Source organism: Amblyomma maculatum, chromosome 3, assembly GCF_055883805.1.
Source record: "Amblyomma maculatum isolate TAMU_Amacu chromosome 3, ASM5588380v1, whole genome shotgun sequence".
In the NCBI taxonomy this organism is placed as follows: domain Eukaryota; kingdom Metazoa; phylum Arthropoda; class Arachnida; order Ixodida; family Ixodidae; genus Amblyomma; species Amblyomma maculatum.
This window is the reverse complement of record NC_139346.1, coordinates 178,780,486-178,796,704: the sequence shown is the minus strand read 5'-3', so window position 1 is coordinate 178,796,704 and position 16,219 is coordinate 178,780,486.

Here is a 16,219-nt window from a genome sequence, read left to right as displayed (position 1 = left end):
GCAAATTATGCCCCGCCGTTGTGGCGCAGTGGTTAAGATGCGCTACTACTGTGCCTAAATATCCACGTTCGATCACGACCACCGGCGGCTGCGTTTCGATCACGGTGTTTAGATGGAGGCGAAACAAATAGGTGTCGGTGGGCTCTGTGTGCACTGTCAGTACACATTAAAGATCCCCAGGTGGCCGAACTTACTCCGCAGCCCTCCGCTATGGCACATCTTTCTCTCTCTGTCTCGTATGGAGAAGGCGTGACAGATACTGGGCCTTGCCTTTAAACCAAATTAAAAAGTGCATTTTAAAAACGTTTGGTTTTTGTTTCGTTTCGTTTATGGGGTTTAACGTTTCAAGCGACGCAGGCTATGAGGGACGCCATAGTGAAAGGCTCCGGTAATTTCGACCAACCGAGGTTCTTTAATCTCCGCCGATATCGTACAGTACGCGGGCACCTTTCTTCTCGCCTTGCTCTGGAAGCAAATTCCTATAGTACGCATTGTCTCTTCACTTTCAAAGACAAAACTGCATATTAAAAGAACAGCCATGGTTGCTTTCCGGAACCTTCACGAAAGGCTCCTTTTTAATATCTTTACAACTACAATGATGAGTCCGGCAGTGTTGGGACACTTCAACACATAGTTTACGGATGCTGCAGCCTGTTTGGAGTGACAATCTCTGACGTTTTTCACATGGTCTGGGCTAGCCCTTCCAATCACCACCATTCCTATTTCATCATCACCAATTCTTCTGGGGAGTTCTCGGAAGCGGCTCTGCACAGCTGGCAGCTACCCAGCTACAACGGCGCTGCACCGCTACAGTACCAACGGACTTTGGTAGCCAGGGCGCGCGCGCCGTAAGACGCCATAGGGCTCCTGAATAAGAGCAGCGTATTGATTTGTGATGACATGGCCTAATAGAGCCTGGGCCCTAATAGTGCTTTGCAAAAATAACTGATAAATGTTTGCTTTTATCAAAACAGTCAAAATGCGGCAAATTGCTGAAAAATGCGCACCTGATTTTATAGCTAAATTGTTACGCAACCGTACCTTGCTCATCTTTCAGAGTGGTGTTATACGATTTCGCTTTCCATTTAGCATCCACCTACTAGTAAAGCTGGAAGATTATTTTTGATAGGAATTGGAGACAAGTACATATGTGTCTCCAATAGTAAGCCGTTAATTGCAATCGTAGAAGCACGCCGAGAAGTGAAGCAGGTACTGCACTGCACATTTCTTTTCCCCCAACATCAACCAAAGACATTTGAAGCTTGGTAAAGCTTTGCCCCAGTCTCTAAATACTAACCGCCAAGAAGCAATATGCGATTCCAACCCAGAATGTGCTTTAGCACGCCTTAATCGGTTAAACCCCGGGTAACTCGTAATCCTTTCTGTAATGAAGATTACACCCCCGCTGGGACAAAAAGCAAATGCTTACGGGAGCAATGGCCCTTCTCCCGCAACAGTGAGTTCTATGACTGCACATTCGCATACATTTCGAGCGTACGTGAACGCTATGGCTTTGCCATTCATTATATGTTTAGGGGTTCGACTTTCTATTTTAAACCCAAAAGTCAGCTGTACAACTTTAGAGGAGGTCGGCCCGGATCTCTTGGTACGCTGCGCTACAATGCGTGCGGGATGATCCGCCGCTGTTGAGCTTAATGAGTGATGCTCAGGAGGTACTCCCACGTGTTTGATCTTTGTGAGTCGTCTATATAACTGTGTGTTGTCCACTTCATGTGTAGTAGCGTGGTCATATGAAAGCAGTCTTTACAGCTTGGGGAGACTAAGGACGGATATAGTTGGCTGTATAACCACGGATTAGGGAAAGTTAAAACCTGCAGCTTTCGCCAGAGTACTGCCTCTCGTCTAGCGAGACACCGGAATAGGAGTAGGTAAAGACATCGGCCTTGTCTGTACTTCTGCAGGATGTCATGATAGGCTTCTAAAAGTGTCTGATTAGTAGCGGAACTTTAAACAAACAGGGGGAAAGCATCGTGCTGAATACTGTTAAACCAGCTGATAAGATCTCGGGTGCGATTGTGAGCTTGGATGCTCCCTAGCAAGTAATCAGGGGCTCAAATGAAGAGACGTAGTTACAGCGGAGGCTGTATGCTTCGTGATACATGACATCGAGATACGTCCAGGCTCAAAGTACCTGAGCGCCAGTTAAGAGTCACTCACAATAACCTTGGCAGCAGGGTAGAACATGGCTAGCGCTATGGCGAGTTCCTCTGCGATGGTGGAGTCTGTAGTGTTTTGGATACAGCAAGTAACTTGAGTGTGGGGGTGGGGAGCCACAGTAACAGCTATCATAGCTTGATTAGTGTGGTGCGTGGCAGCATGTATTTGAAGTGACTTCAGGACGGGTGCCGAAACGCCGGTGTAGCTGTTGGGCTCAATATCCGCGCGACGCCCGGAATGGTACTCTGGGTGCATTTGTGTAGAAACAGGAGGAGTCTTAGCACCTTCTCTGTGAGAACGAGGGAGGTATGGAGCCCTCGAAGTGGACGAATCCTCACCTTGTCCAAACTGCACGACCGGCGTGAGTTAGAGGCAATAAGTGATATTTGGCTATAAGCGTGGCTTCAATAAGTTTTTGAACGGTGCTGGAAACTCCCAGTGCCAAGATCTTGCTTCTAGATGTTGAGATGGACGTGTAATGAAACTGGTGAGAAATGACGCACAAGTCACTAAAGAATTCGATTTCCTGGCTGTCGCCCTACCTTATAGGTAGGTTCACCGTGTCTATAAAAATACACACAACGTGACGCTGCTTCTTGGGGCTCTTCAGTGCATGCCGAGGAACGGCTATTTGAGCTTTAATATTGGCAAACTGACTGCTTGTGCCGACCAAAAGGCCGAAACGAAAATAACGCCGACTTCGCTGCGGACCATACAGAGATGAGCTACTAAACTCCCGAAATAACATGTTTGAAATAAAGAAATAACATATGAAAGTGTGAAAACATGCGAGAGAGGTAAAGAAACTGCAAGACTAGCCGTCGAGGCGTTTCTAGTGCGCTGCTCCTTTATTGATGCCCATGCCGCCATATACAGTAGCGAGTCGACAGCCCAGTTTCAAAGGGCCGAAGGATAATTCACCCTAATCCTGTTTCCTCTATTATGCTTCCCAGCATCGCTAGCCAGAGCACGCCATCACTGGAGAGGACGGCGCTCCCGGCCACATTTGAGTAAAGAGGGGAGGCATTCGTGAATCCTCGTGCTAGAGCCCATAACGAATCGGACTTCGCCGCTATACCCTGCACCGACGAGGTGCCTTAAGTCATTCGGGGCGGACCGGAATGACCCCGTACGTATAGCGAACGCAGCTAGGGACGGCTCTGCGTTAGAGCGACAACGAGTGTGAGGTGAATTCGTGCATAGCTTATCCCTAGCCGGGCTGCATCGTGTTCAATTAACCTGAACTGGGCTCCGCTCACCCAGCAGCGGCAGTCATGTCGCTGGCATGATTCGGATATGATTAACGACAGACTGCGGTTGCCTAAGGGCAAAAATAAAAGCCCATAAGGGTCCTCTTCTTTCCAGCGCCCCCCCATATATTCCGTCAGCCTCCCTCCGCGCGGGTGCGAGACCACGTGTCGTCACCAGTGTTGGCGGTCTTTGTGGAAGGGCGCAGACAAATGGCGCTCCACCATGCATTTATAGCCAAAGCCATGTGGTCATTAGGAAACACTCGGTAATAGCGCTTGCACCGAGAAATCTCTTCTTCCGGTGATCCTTCTCTTGACGCGGATGGGACTTGGCAATGACCTATGCATTACCGCACGTAGTCATGTCAAAGTTACGCATCATGAAAAGCACATTACTGACAGGCTTGAATTAAGGAGAGCAGATTGCATAAACAGAGGCTCCTATGTACAAATGATCGTGGCCAAAGAAGGAGAAGCCGACAATGTTCATCGCCTTCTGGATATAGGTTAGGGTATAAGAAGCTCACATTTGTGCCGTATATGATCCGCCGACCGAGGTCTTCAGAACTGCATCTCTTCATCTCCCTATTCATACTCTCTCGGTAGTGTTCTTTCATTAAATTGCTTTCCGTGTCCTTTGATTTAATTATGCTGTAGGAATGTCTCACACTAACGTATATTGCAATTTTTGTGCCTGTCCTCTAGGAAATACAAGGAGGTGTTTCGCAGGATAATCCAGTGACAGTATTGCTTCTTTTCCCATATAGCGCGCGTCCTGTAGCTGGCTGTTGCAATTTGGTATGTCGTTAAAATAAACCAAATTCTCACGTGACTACGGGCCACTGCTCTGAAGAAAACTAACCTATCGAACGGCGCAAGTAGACGATCATAGGAAAAAAAGATCGTGTCTTTGCGCCATTCCTTTGGTGAGTATTAACCAACCAGCCCTTCAGCAAGTACTTCTGAAGAAATCTCGCAGTACCTCTTTAGAATGTTATTGTATGCACCAGCCATGTGCCCTTTAGAAAACATAGCCACTTACAATTAAATTTACTTTACTTAAAATATAACTGAGATCAGTTGTCAAATATAGCTTGAGCAAAATAACTAAACAATTGCAGAAATGCATTTTTCGCTACCAGTTATTTTTAATGAATACGTTTTTATTACCAAAGCACAAATATGCACGAACAAGAACAAGCTGATGAGTCTTTCTCCAGCTAATCTGTTGGACGGCCTATGTTGGTACATTAATCTGTAGTTGTTTTTCGATGTATTCTTAGCCATTTTTTTATGTTTTCTTCTGAATATATCTCTTGCCACACAATCGATGTTCGTGCCGGAAGGAAGTACTCTGTTTTAGGAGACGACTTTTACTACGACATCGAAGCCATGTGAAGCGCCGAGCATTGCTATTCGTGCTCTGAGTGGTGAAATATAAAGCTTAGTTAGCACGACAGCGTTTCGCCGTTGTTGATGAATGCAAAATGAGAAGTGCTAATATGAAGCTAGTTAAATGCAGACCATTTCAGCTTGCACACGCCGGCATCCTTACTCTCGCGGCTTGTCCGTGGTTGTAGCATTACTGCTCAATCATTAAGGAATTTCGCGGTACAGAACGCTTACCAGTAAGTTCAACTTCTCGAAATTCTAAAGCTACAGTTAAATCTGAATAATACAAACAAAATGTAAGAGCTGGTAGTAATTGATTATTTAAAGATGAACTCAATGGCTCAGGGCGTTACGAATCGCACAATGTCGCCAGTGTATTGCTCAACTTCAAGAAATATTAATATATTACAAGTAGTAAATAATTTAAAACATATTGCGCACAAGTACAGCGTGTGCCAAGCAGATTGGAGTGTGCAGCATGTTTGAGTTCCAGTGCTTTTTACATCTACGGGAGTGACTTATAGAACACTGTTAAAAAATGCCATCAAACTTTTGCAGGTGTCTTACCTTCCCAAGAAAACAAAGATCTGGCAACAATGGGTAAGCCCCGATGCCTGTTCTCCTTTCCGTCATTATATTTAGAAGTGAAGGCAGAGGGATATCGCACCCATCCTCGACTCTTAGCTGGGTAATGAATTCTACTGCTATTATATGAGCCGCCAAATTGTACTGTCTTGAAAGGAACGAAAGAGGAAAGCAAAAACTGCTGTAGGCAGTGTCTGAAACGAGTTCTTAGCATCCCTAAGGTTAATAGAAGTGACGTCGATGTCCAAGGAAATGTTTGTTGTTGTTTGTGGGGTTTAACATCCTAAAGTGACTGAGGCTATGAGAGACGCCGTTGTAGAGGGCTCCGGACATTTCGACCTCCTGGTGTTCTTTAGCGTTCACTGACATCGCACAGCCGACGGGCACCTTTCTGTTCGCCTCCATTTAAAAGCGGCCGCCGCGGTCAGAATTCCATCCCGCATCCTTGGGCGCCCTAATCGAGCGCCCTAACCACAGCACCACCACGGCAGGATAAAACAAAAGATTATTCTTGCATTGAAGAGATTCGGAATATTTGGATTGAGTTACGAGCCTTACGCTGCGGCTCAGAAGCAAACCCAGGGAACTCTAGACTTTTTATAAAGACTGTGCCTATAATATATACTGTTGAATGATAAGTCACGTCCTCTGGGACGAAACTCAATCTCTAATGCCCGCGTTGTTTTTAAGCAAATCGCTACTGCAGTCACCGTTGTTTTCAACATGGCATTGTTAGCACTGCAGGAAAATGTGCCCCTCAATCACTATTTTATGGCGGATCTCGGGAAGTGATCATTATTTCCGACACAAATTAATTCCAAGGAAGAGCACTAGAATGGGCTCACGCAGTTATGTAGGAAAACTAGACATTCATTGAATTTCAGCCGTTTACAAAAATACCTTTGTCAGGTGGCCCGTGCTCTCTACAGTCAAGCCAAAGCAGCTGCGCAGTGAACAGGCTTAACCACGAAACGTGTCAGGTAGCGTATTTGCATTGAAATGGGCAATGAGTGGCAGCCAAAGAAATAGACACTTGCAAGTATTACGTATTTCACACTACACTCTGCCTTTACTTGCTCTCGTGGTGGACGTGTGGGTGGACCTTGCCAGTAGCCAATGCATTAAGCAAAAACAAATTAATTCGATTTGTGATTTACATATACAAATACAATTTCAGATATTCTCTTTTCTAGAGCTTAAACTCTACTACTCGGGGTGCAGCATCAGGTTTCGCTTTGCTGGGTACGATTCGCCTTGAGTGAAGACAGATGCTGGGCCTTCTCTTCCAAAAAACGAAGTTAATCTGAAATATAAACAAATCTGGAAATTAAAAGGCGAAAGCACGATCGCGTGTGCTCTTAAGGGCAAGCTTCAGCGCCCCCTAATTCAAATTATCAAACCATATGAAACCTTTCTAAACCATGCAACTTCAAGCTTAACAGCGTTTTCGCTCGGATAACTAGGTTCAAGCCATGCTTAGGTCCTCATTGTTTCTTTTGTGTTAAACATACTATGAGTACCGCACAACTACGAGATTTCCCTGGTAAAGTTTTCTGACCATCACTCCAGACAACAGGTACTTCATTCCGGCTGTCTCCTCGCAGTGCATTTTGGGCAGGCGACAGACGTGGAATGTGAACGCTGCGCACCTTGCCAGCGTTCCTTCACATGATAAAACTCCATGTCTTATAATGAATATGGATGGCTTCAGGCGTTTCAATCTGGCCCGGCCCACTCTGGTTCCTGATGATTATTCTAACCTTAACACATTCCTCACACTCCACCTTATCACCCCTTCGTGTCGTCTGTTTTTCTCTACTAAGTTAAAAACAAAATGCATGCGCAAATGCACGGTAATAGAGTTCGCCAAAAAAAAAGAAAGGCTCATTAAATTTAGAACGCAATGCGCGTGTTCGAGCTTCGCTCCTTCAATAAAATTATTCTTCCCGGGTTCATTTTTTCTCATTGGTGTATCCTTTTTCCTACTTGGCTGGCACTGTGATTGAAACATTAATTTTGCGTGCTGTGGGAAGATTGCTATTTCTCGAGGCAGCAGCAGCTGCCGCTATTCTTAAATCTCATTTCCTTGCCCCATCTCTAACCGAATAACTACAACTTTATTGCAAATTTTTCCTAGCGGAAGTATTTTGAGGTACTAGAAATATAATGAAATTACTCTTCACGGAAAAGTTTTTAATAACGCCCTGGGCAGTAAAGGGCAGTATTTTCTTTTCGTTACAGCCAAATAAAGCATGCTGCTGCGACGGTGTGGAGAGCCGCGCCACTTCAGTTTAATTAACTGATTGCTCTGTTATAGACTTTTACCTTAATCGAGTGTGTCGCAAAAACATGAATGCTGCTCTGGGAATCCAAAACAGGTTACAAGATACACAACGAGACATCCCATGGTATATGACCGCAGGTGGGCGTTATAAACTTCCTAAAGTTGGTACCTATTACTGAGGCGTGAACTGGCGCTTGGCTATCGCGACTACTGTATTTACATTTAATTGAACTTTCATCGCATACGATCTGAGAACAATCTTCATACAGGTATACCAGGTGTTTCATAAAACATTTAACAATTTCTTAAGGAGCTCGAAACGGAGAAAAATGTCTTCGGGAACATTTCAGCCGCAGTGGGCGTAATTGACGGCAAGAATTATTCTCATTCCATAGGTGATCAATCAAAAGTTCCTTCTTTCTGGAATGTACTCCATGAGGTTTAAGCAATTTTACCGGGAACCTGTACTGGGCAGCTCATCAAAAAGGCAGTGCCACTGGTTTCAAATTGATCTAGGTGAGCACGGGAAAACCTTTCAAAGTCGATCCGAGGAAGCTTCCTTCCTCAACGTTAACAATTCGGCTGACTGGGAAAGGTATATAGATTACAGAAAGTTTTTCTGAGCTCGTTTACATTACGAGGTTTTGTTCATTAAGCTTGAGTTGTTCTAGATCTTTAAGTGCATACGTGCAAAAATACGCAGCAATCGGAAGAACTGGGTCGCGTTTTCGGCTACTGTTGAATCTTGTAACACCTCCACCGATGTATTTGCATTAACAGAAATGCAAACACGTCGCCACACTCTCCCCTCGTGTTCTCCGGTTGCTGCTCGCGCTACTGCCTCCACCGCTCGCCTTAAATGAACTCTTACAGTGCTGCCGCTGGGCATATTGTTGTGTGTATCGTATTACTTCAGAATGTTTGCCTCCGTATTAAGTTCAAGACATGCATTAAATTAAAATGCACTCGAATGGAGTGCCACAAAGCGACTGATCCTCAATTTTCTCATTTTGTTCTAAAGAGAAGACGTAGATTCAATTCCCCGCCATCCTACAGATAGACGTCGCATCGCTTTACGGTGACCCCTTCAGACATTACAGCACGCCAGCTCATCTTCTAATGCGCGTTTTCTTTATTCCAACTTTCTGTAACGGTCAGAGCGATAAATTATAACTGTTTCAAAATAGGAGTTCTCCTACTTTTTCACACCAAATGATGCCGGAGCCTCGTTTTCATAAGGCACGAATCTGCCCCATACAGCTTCTATAGACGCAGCTCGAACGTTATGGTCTCTGCATGCTCGCCTTTGCCAGAAACAACGAAGCCTTGAAACCGGGAACATTTCCATCGTTTCGGCGCGCAATAACCTGGACCACTTCATAAAGCACTGTCTGGTGCCTTAAAGAGGGCCATCCCGACTGCCTTTAACGTCACCACCCACTGCGTTAATGAAAAGTGCGGCAGCCCTACGCGGTACTTTCGGTCTAGGCCGGCGACGCAAAGGGCAGCTTCTTGCCATTCAGTGGCCCAAGGGAGCCAACGATTCTTATTTTCCTGTTCCTTTTTTTTTTTTTTTGAAGGCTGCTGTATGTGCCATTATTACTTGCTTCCTTTTTTCTTGCTTCGTTCGTTTCTTTCAGTCCCTTTATGTTACTACGTTGCCTCTCTTCATCACTGTTTTGTTTTTCTTTTGTGCTACTGCCAGTAATGGCACAGCTTCCTCAAATTGCAGTCTCAACAAACATAGTTTTTCTAAGTTTACTGGATGAACGGCAGGCGAAAGGTTCTTGATATCACAGAGTTCTTTCCTCCGCTGCCCCTTTCCGCCTTTTTTGACTGTCCCTGACTTCCGGGATAGCTCAAAGCGGGAGCTCCATCACATTAATTGGAGTACAAATGGAAGGCGCCAAGCCCAGATGGCTAATCGCAAGGGGCATCAGCAGACCCCTGGCCAGAATCATTTATTAATTAATTCCAACCCATTTGTTTAGACAGATTACCAGAGTACGATGGCAATTCCAAATGACACCATATACATTACACATAGAAAACGAGATCATCCGATCAATAAATATTCCCGAAATATTAAACTTCGCAACACACCTGGAAAAAAACGTAGTTTCACTACACAGAAGCTTTGTTTTTCTTACGCGCATGCAAATGAGCTCGCAGATATGTCAGAAGGCACAGCCCACTACTGTAAGTGGCCTGGCCTATGTGAGACGCTAGAAATATGTCCGTTCTTGAGTACATGTGCCTGCTTTTTTGTCAAAGTTTCAATTCAGCCAAATAGATGTTCCTGTCATGGACATGCCAAGGTGCAATGTGTGCAGACCACGATGATACCAGCCCCTACCAAGTTCATAATTTTGTCGAATGTGAGTGCCCCACAAGTCCAAGGTGGTTCATTGATGACTGACCATCAGCCTGGGACACTACTATGTTCGCTGCTTGTTTGTGCAAGTAGACTGTGTTTCTCAAATGAACTTAAAATGCGTCAAGGAAGGTAACGACAAAGGTTTGTCCAAACAGTGCTCCAGCGCCAAGCGCGAAAGTGCACTGATCCAAATTGTTCTTCTTAACTCGCCATCTGACGACACCATGTAGAATTTCTCTGCACCCCCCCCCCCCCTCTTTAAGAAAAGTGTGCGGTGTGGGTATGTGCATAAATAAGGGATAGCATGAGCTAAAAACAAAACGTAACTAGAATAATATGAAAAAAAAAGAACAAAAAATAAATGCGGCCAATAAAGATGCACCGAAGAAGAAACAGCCGGAAACATTGCGCAATTTCGCGTTACTGCGTGGAGTGCGATTTCCAGCAGAAAACGTGCACGACTTCCGAGTGAGGATAAAAGGCCGTACACAGCACGGCTTCCTCATCCGTAAATGAAGGGACTTTGCGGCGAGATATTTTGTACGTGTCAGAGTAGCATTTGAGGACATTTTTTTGACAAACATTGCTAGCGTGCGCTGCTCCATACGCAAACATATTCTCCGGATCTCTCAATGTAAATTTGCAGAAACCAGTACAATCTACTCGGCGTTTCACGTGTCTGGCTCACCATCTGCTGCGCTCGAATTCATGGCGGCTGACAACGGCTGAAGAGCAAGTGTATACCTATTAAATAATAAAAAAGAACCTACATACAATTTGTATAGGTCTTATGAAAAATAATGTAGGAATATACAGGAGCCGATGTGGGACATCAAGGACCCATTAAGAAGCATGCATGGCTTATAGAGGACGCGCAGAATATGCATACAGTAACTCCTGTATATCGCATGCGGTATACATTTTAGGACACATCGGAGGAGTGGATAAGTCCTGTATTTTCCAATGGTCGGATATGTATGTTTTGTGTGCCATGGTAAAAGGGTTGGTGTGCTCTTATATCCTCAGGATATGTTTGTGCAAGGTTCCAAAGGAAAATTTTCATATACAATAATAGTGTCCTATCTAAAATGAATGGTTTACGAAACAACCACGCGTTTCAAACTTTAAACGCGAAAATAATTAAAGAACATGCTTCGTTGTCGATCTCTGCATAGCCTGAGTGCATCTCAGATATCGCGCGTTCTTTCCCGTGAGGTTGGGCGTTAATTAAAATAGGTGTATCTCGTCCGACCTTCGTGTGTGCAACTGCAGAGGCACCTGCGACGAGAAAGTACATAAGTAGAAGGAATATATATATATATATATATATATATATATATATATATATATATATATATATATATATATATATATATATATATATATATATATATATATATATATACCTGCGCCTGCGATTACGTACACTGATTGTACAGTGTTCACTCTTTAGCCTCCCTCTTCTTACAGCGCCAACGAGGAGGAAAAAAATGACCGATAAGAATGAGCTCGCGAGCCATGATGTGGTCAGGTCATCATCTTTAGTTAAAGCGAACGCATCAAAGGCACTCTTTCTAGAAACCAACCAAGACCTCATTCTTTGGGTGCGTACTCCTGGCCCATCTTTAAACACGTACAGCGCACGATCACCTTGCTTTTCTCCTCCGTCGAAAAGCGGTCGGCACGGCCGGGATTCCACCTCACATCCTTGGGCACAGCAGCCGAGCTTCATAATCACTGCACTTTTGCGTCAGTGGTCAATAGGTATAGGCTACGAAAAAAATGGTCTAAGCTATCTGAACGAGCGCGTTATATGCAAATATCACTTATATGATTATCTTCTCTGCACCTGTGTGCTGCGCATCCTAGTGCGTTTAGGACATGTCGGGGATTTCTTTGCTTGAGCCTATGTTTTTCAGACATCTTATAGTAGCGCGAACAAAAACACACACAGGACAGGGTAACTATAAGATGTCTGAAGTACTGCACCAACTAGGCCGACAACACATCTTACTTGAGCCTATGTGTTAGCTGATTCTTTTTAATACGTAATCAACGTTCTTGAATGATGGGTGTTGCTAATACGTTTGAACACGGAGTTCGCAACTAAGTTTTACTGTACATGATGTTTTGTTTTATTCGCTGTTTGCAGATCGTGAATTAAACACTAGAGACACGTCACTCGTTTTGTGCAGCTTGATTGTACAGCAAGGCGGATTCATGAATGTAATAGAGCTTTATTTAGGCAAATAATGAATAAACTTAACTAAACAGCATTAGGAGCCAACATTATCCTTAGCAACGAAGCTTACTGGAGAAATAAAAAATACCATATCTTTTAGAGAATTCCAAGCTGAACGTACGCTAACCGAAGAGACGTTTTGTCTTGTAAATATATATGAAAAGCGTCGAAATAAAGAAATAGAAAATCATTCCTACCCTCAGGCCAACGACAATTCCTTCGAAGGACTAACTCATTAAGCAAGAAAAAAACAAGAGGAAGATGTATCGTATTCAGAAATGTGGCGCAACAAACACAAACACAAGAGAAGATACACAACACACGCGCACACTACCAACTGTAATAAGAATCTGAAAACACTTCCTCTTCACCTCTCCTCCTCTTCTACACTCAGGTACATCTCATCTTCCTCTTCTTCTCATCTTCCTCTTCTTTGCCAAGGGGATAGTGGCACTTCCTTCCTCGCATACCATAAACATCGTCCAAACTTGGCAGTCACAAATTCCACACTGTCTTGTTACTCCACACCTCTGCTTTGCCCAGTAACTCATACCACGCTGGACAAGCAAATATCACCACATAGTCACATAGTCATACACTAAAAACCACCGCTACACATATACAGTAGGACGTGTCCATCCACACCACATAACTTGTGTAGTCCCTCTGTAGTGAAAAACTTTACACTACCATGGCCCCAAAACGTAAGAGGAGTCCAAGAATAACAGCTTTAGGCCAAGAATAACAGCTTGAGGCCCGATAATAATCTCGTTCTTTGCATTACTCAGGAGGATTGCTCAATAAAAGTAAATTCTCTGCTACGTAAACTCAACGAAGCTTAACTAATACATCTCTCTTCTTTCTTCTGTATTCAGAGAAAGATGAGAGGCAGTTGGGATTTAAGGAGGGGGGGGGGGGGGGGGGGGGGAGCTCTACGTTTGTCTGTTTAAATTGAATGGTTCCCTCAAGCGGTTGGACATTGAGCGGTCTGGAATCGTGGTTACTTGCGCGTCATGCGTGCAGGGCTTTGGACAATTAGACGGCCAGAAATCAAAAGCTGGACGTGGAACAGAGCCATTTTCAATCCACATCCACATCTCGAGGCTTATTTAAGGCTATGCAAAATCGTGGTGCTAAATTAAATTTTGTCACACTACTCACATGCTACATATACACTGCATACTACATACATGCATAAACAACGCTGAATTAGAAGACATATCTGAACGCTGTAAATTTTTCTGCCTAGCACTCTTTCATACTCTATGCCGACACCTATTGCATCATCAATTGTTTTTCAGTCGCATTTATCTTTTTTTCCACGTCCCAACAATCAACACATAGTAAAGAGCGTCTCGTATTTTTTGTATGCGTACATTACAGAATTTATTCGTGCCACAAACTAGCATGAAGTAGAAAGGCACACTAGCGCCCATGTCGAGTGAGCTTACAGCGCAGCAATTTTATCATTTAATATATCGAGTGGCTTTGGCAGTTAAGGGTGTTTTATTCTCGTTGTGTTCTCGTTCGCTGTAATTTTACGTTTATTGTTAGTTATCTTAGCGCCTAAAACCTACTCCGCAGAATTTTCTGTTGTTGTTATGAACCATTATAATTTGTCTTCCAAACATATGCGCAGTAGTGTTACCATTCTCCTGTGCTAGAATGCTTACATTTTGTGATTGTTTAAGTTAAGACTGGAACTGACCATGGCGGCGGTCAAACCTGTGACGCAGCGGGGGTGCTAAGAATTTCTTTCTCTGCTGGACAGGCCACTAAGGTGAACTGTGCCTTTATACCTTATGTAATATCGCGGAAACAGGGATTATAGGTTTGGTATGAAAATATAGAAAATTAATAAATAATGTCTACACTCAGTCAATACCAAATGCATGGGCGGAGTCAAATTCTATGCCAAACATTTGATTCCCCATTCTGCCGACTTTTTCTCTTCCGCGCCACGAAGATCTCAAAAGCTATTCTAAAGATAACGAAAGTCAACAAGTTTACACTTCGTTCCTGCAACAACTACGCAAACCAGCGTTTAATATCGCTGTAAGGGGCAGTCAATGCTAGCAATCATCACCTTTTTGCCAAATTAAAGATGTTCAAGGCGAAATTCAATGTGAATATTATCAGAGCTCAAGCCTGTTTTTGGACAAAATAAGAGGAAAATAAAACGAACATACAATTTTCAGTCTCTGAAAGAAGCTCATCGGAATTAAAGCTTGCTTCTTAAATATAAGAGTTTTCTTCATATTTTTGTGCAGTTATATAAGGACAATTACAAAACCTCAACAGCGCCCCTAAACGCGAAATAGCCCAGCTCCGGAAGGCGTAAGTCTCCATGAGGGAAGCAAGATTACAAATTACGAGCTCTAAAGATCACTCTTGAAAACCAGAAAACTGCAATTTATTTTACGGCCGCTGAGGCGAAATTGTTACTATGTTAAGAAACCTTTGCTCCCAGGTTTCTCCGTTTAACTTTGATGATGGCGCGCTTTAACGCTCCTCACCTTACAGCTTTAACGGCATCAGCATTCGCGGCGCGCGCGAAATTAAGAGGAACTAATAATAATCCGTGTTTTTTTTATTTTATATTTTTTTTTTTTTTACGGGCGAAGCCAGCGTGCTGAACAGACTCGTGCCAGCCCCACCACACTTCTTTTACTTTTTTTCTTCCCAAGTGGAGCGTATGGCCCAGAAGCCATATAGCTTACGGTCGTTGGTCGGCGCGGTAACGACCCGAATTGACTTCGGAAACGGCTGTGTGAGGATCATTTCAACGCAGGAAGAACTTATCTCCATTTGCTGGTGCGTCTTCTTTTTCTGTGGCCCCGAACCCGGCGCAATACATCTAGATCGGGTGGCTGTTTGTGAGCCCAGAAAGATCAATAGATGTACACAGACAGATGTCAGTTAGTGCGGCAGTCAATGGAGCGCATCTTCTCCTTGTGGTCGCGCCATCGTATCTATCTCTTTTTTCATTGTTGCCTCCGTCGTCTAGGATTCTGGCCAGACTTGGCTACTAAGTTGCCCTTCGCAAAGTAGGCTGTAATGTTTGGAAGGTGTAGGAGGAGTAGGGCGTAAATTTGCTGTCCGCAATTGCTACTATCCCTGATTTATTTGTTGATGATCTACCTACACTTGGTCGCGCATTTTGTTCTATTGCCTAAACCCGGCCGGTAGCCACGTTTGACCTTTAGAGCGACCGCAGATGGGGCCTCTCTTCTTCATCATCATCATCATCATCATCATCATCATCATCATCAGCCTGATTATACCCACTGCATGGCGAAGGCCTCTCCCATATTTCTCCACTTAACCCGGTTCTGTGCTAGCTGCATCCACTTGACCCCTGCGAACTTCTTAATCTCATCCGCCCACCTAACTTTCTACCGCCCCCTGCTACGCTTTCCTTCCCTTGGAATCCAGTTTGTTACCCTCAGCGACCATCGGTTATCCTCTCTTCGCACTAAATGTCCTGCCCATGTCCATTTCTTCTTCTTAATTTCTACTAGATTGTCGGTAACTTGAGTTATTTCTCTGATCCACTCTGCAGACTTTCTATCTCCTAATGTTACCCCTACCATTTTTCGTTCCATAGCCCTCTGGGTTGTCCTCAGTTGTCCTCAACTTAAGTAGAACTCTCTTGGTTAGCCTCTCTTCAACCCGTCGGGAAAACCCGGTAGGTAGCCATGCCGCGCAGAAGAAGAAGAAGAAGAAGAAGAAGAAGAAGAAGAAGAAGAAGAAGAAGAAGAAGAAGAAGAAGAAGAAGAAGAAGAAGAAGAAGAAGAAGAAGAAGAAGAAGAAGAAGAAGAAGAAGAAAAAGAAAAAGAAAAAGAAAAAGAAAAAGAAAAAGAAGAAGAAGAAGAAGAAGAAGAAGAAGAAGAAGAAGAAGAAGAAGAAGA